Source organism: Sciurus vulgaris (assembly GCF_902686455.1).
Source record: "Sciurus vulgaris genome assembly, chromosome: 5".
In the NCBI taxonomy this organism is placed as follows: domain Eukaryota; kingdom Metazoa; phylum Chordata; class Mammalia; order Rodentia; family Sciuridae; genus Sciurus; species Sciurus vulgaris.
This window is the reverse complement of record NC_136465.1, coordinates 50,587,657-50,595,376: the sequence shown is the minus strand read 5'-3', so window position 1 is coordinate 50,595,376 and position 7,720 is coordinate 50,587,657. Positions and strand designations below refer to the sequence as shown.

Here is a 7,720-nt window from a genome sequence, read left to right as displayed (position 1 = left end):
TAGAAAAAAATCTGTCTTTCTACAGAGAAAAATAATTCTGCCTTCATCAAAACCATAAAGACTTGCCTTCCTTGGACATTCAGAGAGATGGCCAAGTGTAGTCACTGGTAAATAAAAATGAGGGAACGCAGCCCTGCAGGGGACTCTTTCCGGTGGGCCTCCGCCGGCTCCTCTCGGGCAGGGCAGCGCTTTCTCCAGGAGCTCCCACTCTGTCACCTGGCCCTCCATTCTCTAAAGGACAGCCGCCCCTTCTCTCAAATCTCCCTCAGCTTTAAGCTAGTAGGTGTGGTTCAGTATCACCCGGAGGCCAAACTGTCCTGTTTAAAATGTGAAGACTGTGGGGGTGCAGAGACCTGCTGCGCCCCGAGACCTGCTGCGCCCCGGGGGCACGGGACACTGCTCCCCCCAGGTGACCGCAGCTCAGCTCAGCTCTCGATGGGTGCCAGGCGGTGCTTCCTTCTGGAACCAAGTAAACCATCCAACCCTCAGTTACAAAAAGACAGGGGCTTAAAATCTGATCAGCAACAGTTCTACAAAAGGCAAGGCCAAGGAATCTCCCTGACCACACGGATGCCATCCGGAGCTTTTCCTTAGCTTCCTATACTAAGCTAATTACTGAGGTTAAAAATGCAGTGTGCTTATAAAAGTCAGGCTGCGTCCACAAAGCCAGTGCTTACTAAATGTTAGCATATCAAAGGGGAGAAAACACTGCCATCTTAAAGCAATATTCTTAAAATTCTTAAAGCAAATAAAAAGGAAAGAAACGCCTATGAGAAATAGCACTTCTTAAACAAGTTAGGTATAAAAATGTTATTATAACCACAGTCTTTGGAGCAGTACTAAGAAAGTCCATCTTGGTTTTGTTTTTTGAATAAATAAAACACATAGCAAACATTTGTTCCACGTTCACCAAGTTCATTGTTCTTTGTTAGAGCACAAATAACTTCTAATTGAGGACCTCAATTTAAATAACAAAAGTCAAAAGCACATAGTAGAGTGCTATTCCTCAATCAATGCGGCTGCAGAAAAATTTAACTCAAGGAAGCACAGAGACCAAGATCAGGCCAGTTGGGTGAACGTGCACTCACCCTAACACTGCGATCTGTCGTGCAAAGTCTGACAGTAATCGGGCGGCATGAGAGTTGGTAAGGTATGCTTTTTAGTTTTCAAAACAGAAAGGATAATGCGCTCTCCAGATTTAATCCGCATTAAATATGCTTTAGAAACAAAATATACTTGATATTTTGACAAACCCACTCTACATTCTTTAGACTTATTTCTGGACTCATTAATTTTTACATCGTTAATCATTGCACTGCAAGAGCTAAGTCAACTAAGTGTCAGGGTATGTAGTGTTGCTCAAAAAAAAATCTACAAACAGCAGGGTGTATGGTTACCTAAAGGAGCTTTTTAAACTGCAGCTGATCCTGTTCCGAATGAATGGCACTGGGCGAAACACAGGACTAACAACACAGAGTATCAGGCGTCCACTGGTTTCCCTCCTAAGAACAAAATGCTGGCGACCTTGAGAATACCAGTCCTCCCTCTAAACTTGCACCTTCCGCATAGCGTCAGATGATCCAATCTGTATGAAGGATGAATGATTTCAGGCAAAACTAAAAATCTGTCTATAAAGAACAGCAGGATTTGTAGTGACTTTCTGTGGAAGGCGCCCTTCTCTGGTAGTGATATCTTTCAGTACGTATCTAGGATAGACTAAACTGAAAGAGTATTTCTGATACAGTAGCAATCCTTTCATATACTCTTACTAAATACTACAAAATTCCAAAAAAATACATAAATTCTTCTGTACCTGTATTATGCACCAGCTTGGGGTTGACTGATGTCATGGTTACTATTTTAACAGCTAAACATTGCACCTCAAAAGTTCTGCCATCTATACACAGAATGGTGAGGACTCCGGAGAGATGGCAAACTGCCTCTCAAGTGAAGGGTCTGTGATGGAGTGTCCTAAAGTCAGAGGAGGAGGATACACTGGGAGGGAGGTAGGCAGGGTGAGAGGGTCTTAGAATAATACTGCTTAGGAGTGTATATTTTAAGATAACTACTATATCTTGTCTATCCTTGATCCTAACCTTGAATAACTGCATATTCATGCAAAATACATTTCTACTTTATAGGAAGATGAGCAGTCTGTTAGGAAAAGCATATTCTTAGGGGAAGATCTGAAGACATCTCTCAGAAGTGCTATTTTATTTGGTAAGTCTTTTGGCGACATCACTGTATGCTATTTCAACCTCCTTATCGCTGGGACAGGTGTTGGTAAACTCGTCCCTACTATAGGCATTGGTTAGGTATCTCCAGATGCCAGTCATTCCTTGGGGAATATCAAAGTTGCCGTATTTTTTGGCCACCACCTTGACGATGTGCAGCTTGGGCAGCAGGTTGCAATCGGCTAATGTCATTTCATTGCCATCCAGAAATTTACGTGTGGAAAACTTAATGTCCTCCATGCTGTTCTCATCGATTTCGTCAGGAAGTGGGGAATTCAGGTACTCGTCCAGTTTCTGCAGTGTTTTCAAGAGTCCCCTCTCGAGCGCTTCATTAGCCTCTGGCCTTGAATTCTTGATGTAAGCAGAGAATTTGGCAAAGATGTCCATTCCAGCAGTATTTGATTCTGGGTGTTTTGGTGAGAGCTTTAAGTACTTGGGAGGACATAAGACTTCTTCAAGAAATTCCTCAATCTTATTTACATCCGTTTTGACTTCACTGTTGAAAGTTGTAAATGGTGGGTGGGTCCCGGGAGCCAAGTTCTGCAGGTCAGCAGGCTTCCTTTTCAGGTCAACAGTTGTGACACTAAATACGACTCCTTTGAGCCAAAGGATCATGAAGAGCCTCTGGGAAAAGGGGCAGTTTCCTATGCTTTCGCCGTCACTGCCAGCCTTCACGAAGAGCTCCGATGAGGGGCTCTTTGTCCTCCTCCTTCAGCCCGTTCAGCGGCATCGACAACTGCCATGGCTGGTTCGGTTGGGCTCCGCGAATGGCAGCGCGGCTGCTGCTCCTGCTCCGGGTACTCTAGCTGCCGGCTCCGTCGCGCTGCAGTCCTGGCATGGAGCTGGCTGTGGCCTCAGCTCCTCAGCACCGCCCCACGCCCTGCGCCAGGAGCTCGTTTATTGAGGAAATCACACAGCTTTTATGTAGGGTGGGGGCTAGGCGGGAACCAATCAGCTTAAAGGTCAGCAAGGCATGGGGTGTTCACGCAGGCAAAAGTCCCATAAGACTATATGGCAAGCACGAGCTGATCACGCTCACGGAACTATTGTTAACCAATCCCTGACGGTGGTCCAATTCATCGTCATTAACTATTGAAACCGCCTTTGAGGCCTTGATCTTGCTCACTCGCCAGGGAGTAAGGAGTCAGCCTGAGTTAGTTAACGTGTCATTAGTCCCAACATCATACTGCTTAAGGGAAGCATAAATCAGTAAGACATAACTAACAATCGTAAACATGTATGCCCCAAACAGTGACTCATCCATGTATGTCAAACAAATCCTTCTCAATTCCAGAAATCAAATAGACCACAACACAATAATACTAGGCGATTTTAACACACCTCTCTCACCACTGGGCAGAGCTTCCTAGCAAAAATTGAACAAAGAAACCATAGATCTCAATAACACAATCAATAATTTAGACTTAACAGACATATATAGAATATACCATCCAACAAAGAACGAATACACTTACTTCTCAGCAGCACATGGATCTGTCTCTAAAATAGACCATATTCTATGCCACAAAGTCAATGTTAGCAAATACAAAAAGATAGAGATACTTCCTTGTATTCTATCAGATCATAATGGATTGAAATTAGAAATAAATGACAGACTAAAAAACAAACTACTCCAACACCTAGAGATTAAACAATACGCTCTTGTATGATGATTGGATAACAGAAGACATCAGGAGGGAAACAAAAAAATTCTTAAAGGTAAACGAGAACAAAGATACATCATATCAAAATTTGTGGGACACTATGAAAGCAGTACTTAGAGGAAAATTTATTTCATGGAGTGCATTCAATAAAAGAAGAAAAAGAAATCAATAAATAAACAACCTAACACTACAGTTCAAAGCCCTAGAAAAAGAAGATCAGACCAACACCAATAGTAGAAGAAGACAGGAAATAGTTAAAATCAGAGCTGAAATCAATGAAATTGAAACAAAAGAAACAATCGAAAAATTGACAAAATAAATAGTTGGTTCTTTGAAAAAATAAACAAAATTGATAAACCCTTAGCCACACTAACAAAGAGAAGGAGAGAGAAAACTCAAATTACTAAAATTCAGAATGAACAAGGAAATATCATGACAGACACGAGTGAAATACAAAACATAATTAGAAGTTATTTTGAAAATCTATACTCCAACAAAATAGAAAATATTGAAGACATTAACAGGTTTCTAGAGACATATGAATTATCTAAACTGAACCAGGAGGACATACACAATTTAAATAGACAAATTTCAAGTAATGAAATAGAAGAAGTCATCAAAAGCCTACCAACAAAGAAAAGTCCGGGACCAGATGGGTTCTCAGTCGAGTTCTGCAAAACCTTTAAAGAAGAGCTCATTCCAATGCTCCTCAAAGTATTTCATGAAATAGAAGAGGAGGGAACCCTCCCAAAATCATTCTATGAAGCCAATATTACCCTGATACCTAAACCAGACAGAGACACATTGAGGAAAGAAAATTTCAGACCAATATCCTTAATGAACATCGATGCAAAAATTCTCAACAAAATTTTAGCAAATTGCATACAAAAATATATTAAAAAGATAGTGCACCACGATCAAGTGGGTTTTATCCCAGGGATGCAAGGTTGGTTCAACATCTGGAAATCAATAAATATAATTCACCATATCAACAGACTTAAAGTCAAGAATCATATGATTATTTCGATAGATGCCGAAAAAGCATTTGATAAAATACAGTATCACTTTATGCTCAAAACACTAGAAAAAATAGGGATAGTGGGAACATTCCTTAACATTGTAACATTAAGTAATGTTAAGTCGTTAACATTGTAAAAGCCTTCTGTGCTAAACTCATGACCAATATCATTCTATAAGTGAAAAACTGAAAGTATTTCCCCTAAAAACTGGAACAAGGCCCTCTTTTACCACTTCTATTCAACATCGTCCTTGAAACTCTAGCCAGAGCAATTAGACAGACAAAAGAAATTAAAGGGATACGAATAGGAAAAGAGGAACTCAAACTATCCCTATTTGCTGATGATATGATTATATATTTAGAGGAACCAGGTAATTCCACCAGAAAACTTTTAGAACTCATAAGTGAATTCAGTAAAGTAGCAGGATATAAGATCAATGCTCACAAATCCAGTGCATTTTTATACGTAAGTGATGAATCTTCAGAAAGAGGAGTTAGGAAAACTACCCCATTCACAATAGCTTCAAAAAAAATAAAATACTTGGGAATCAATCTAACAAAAGAGGTGAAAGACCTCTATAATGAGAACTACAGAACACTAAAGAAAGAAATTAAAGAAAACCTTAGAAGATGGAAAGATCTCCCATGTTCTTGGATAGGTGGAATTAATATTGTCAAAATGGCCATACTACCTAAAGTGCTATACAGATTCAATGCAATTCCAATTAAAATCCATCCCAATGACGTACCTTACAGAAATAGAGCAAGCAATCATGAAATTCATCTGGAAGAATAAGAAACCAGAATAGCTAAAGCAATCCTTAACAGGAAGAGTGAAGCAGGGGGTATTGCAATACCAGAACTTCAACTATGCTACAAAGCAATAGTAACAAAAACAGCATGGTATTGGCACCAAAATAGAAAGGTAGATCAATGGTACAGAATAGAGGACACGGACACAAACCCAAATAAATACTATTTTCTCATACTAGACAAAGGTGCCAAAAATATGCAATGGAGAAAAGATAGATATTCCACCTTTTATGGCTGTGATTTTCTAATCTCCCCTGGGGCCCAACAGCAGCTCATGCACATTCTCCCAGTCCAAGACCATAGGTAGCATGGGCAGCCTGCAAAAGGACCATTCTACACTATTCCCTCTATACCTCAGGTCTGCTCCCACCTCCAACTCCAGCTTGAACCTTCCTTTTGTCCCACAAACCACTTTTCAGCCTGCCTGGGCAACAATGGAGAGCCTCTTTTTAGAACCCTCCTCTGCTTGTCGTGCTCCCAGTCCTGAACTGCGTACTGACCTCCCTGCTTGCAGGCAGAACCTCTGCCTGTCATCCTCCAAGCCTGCTGCAAGTGAGCCTAGGAATACCATCCCTTCTTCCACGGCCGTCATCTGCCAGTATCCTCCTACCTCCCAAGACAAATCTGGCCCATGCTATGGAGTGCTTCACAGGTCTGGGTATCTGCCCCCTAGTGGCATCATTGACTCCACTTCTTGTTCTGTATGTGGTGGGAACAGCAGGTACAGGGACCAAGAACAACGCCGTAGCACCCCAGTAGTGCAGCAGCCAACCCCCAGTCCACCCTTAGGGATGCTCACGGGCAGCAGCAGCAGAACTCTTTCTCTTTAGGCAACCTGGAACCCCAGCACTAGCTATGGGCTTAAACTCCCCCACAATTTAACTGCTAAGTGACAGCACAGGTTAACCAGGATTTGCAGGTATTACATCATCCTGTACCCCGCTGGGCACATCACTCAATAGCTGGCCAGCTTTTCCCAAGAATCCAGGTGCTGTACACAGGGGCGCAGCCCCAAGGTCTGCCTTGGATCTTGCCACCAGAAAGACTAGTTCCAGGGACAGCACCTCACTGTTGTCAGCACCATACCTGGTCCTGCAATGCTTTGGGGACCTGCAACTCCTAGGAGTAGAGGGAAATTTAGTTTAGCAAGAACCCCGCCCCACCCCAGGCTCAGGTCCATGTTTGGAACCCTGTCTTATCTATGCTGAATCTGAGGCAGCCAGTGTGGACTAAAGGAAACTATTATGAACACTCAGTTTGACTCCACCACTGGACTTGATGGCTACCCAGGCTCTGAGTAATTCCCTGGCCTTGGATCTGATTAGGGGGTCCAGTGCTACTTACAGGGGCACCCTTTCTCCTCACTTGTGAGTCTCAATGACTTTCCTCTTTCCCCAGTGAAATTCTGTTGTTTCTAGTACATCTGTTTCAGTTTGCACATCTTCCTAGCTCTGACTACGTGGCGGGGAAAGAAATGGCATGTGTACATGGAGATGTGTGGAGTCCAACCTACCTAAATTTTCTGGGTCCCAGGGAGAAGGACCCAGGGAAATGGGGTGAAGTAGCCACCTTTAAAACAGCCTGCAGGAAGAAACTGGAAGGGATGTCAAGTAACAAACACCACTCTCTCTATTTCTTCAGTGGTGAACATTTGACAAAAAATACTACTGTGCCTGACTTTTTAAACATGTTCATATCAGAATAGAACTGACCCACCATGAGCTTCACATACTGAAATAACACAATTTCACATTTAGTGGTTGCATATTCCCATAGCACCATTATCCCAGTTAAGAAAATTGACCTATATCTTACTAAAAAATTGTTTCTGCACACTTCTTCCTGTGCCCTGTCTTCTATCTTTCTGCATGGTAGCTCTCCACATCCTTGGGCAGGTGCTAATCTGTTCCCCATCATTATAGATATGTCCTTATTTTTCAGAAATGCACATAATTATTTCTAACAATGTAGTCTCTTTGACTCCTTTGACC

At 42.1% G+C, this 7,720-nt stretch overlaps 1 pseudogene across 1 annotated transcript; it reads right to left on the bottom strand.

Annotated features, from left to right (window-relative positions):
- Positions 1–369: 369 nt before the first annotated feature.
- Positions 370–2,964, bottom strand: LOC306662062 (chloride intracellular channel protein 4-like; annotated as a pseudogene). Its single transcript has one exon. The product of its transcript is annotated as a chloride intracellular channel protein 4-like (transcript).
- Positions 2,965–7,720: the final 4,756 nt, after the last annotated feature.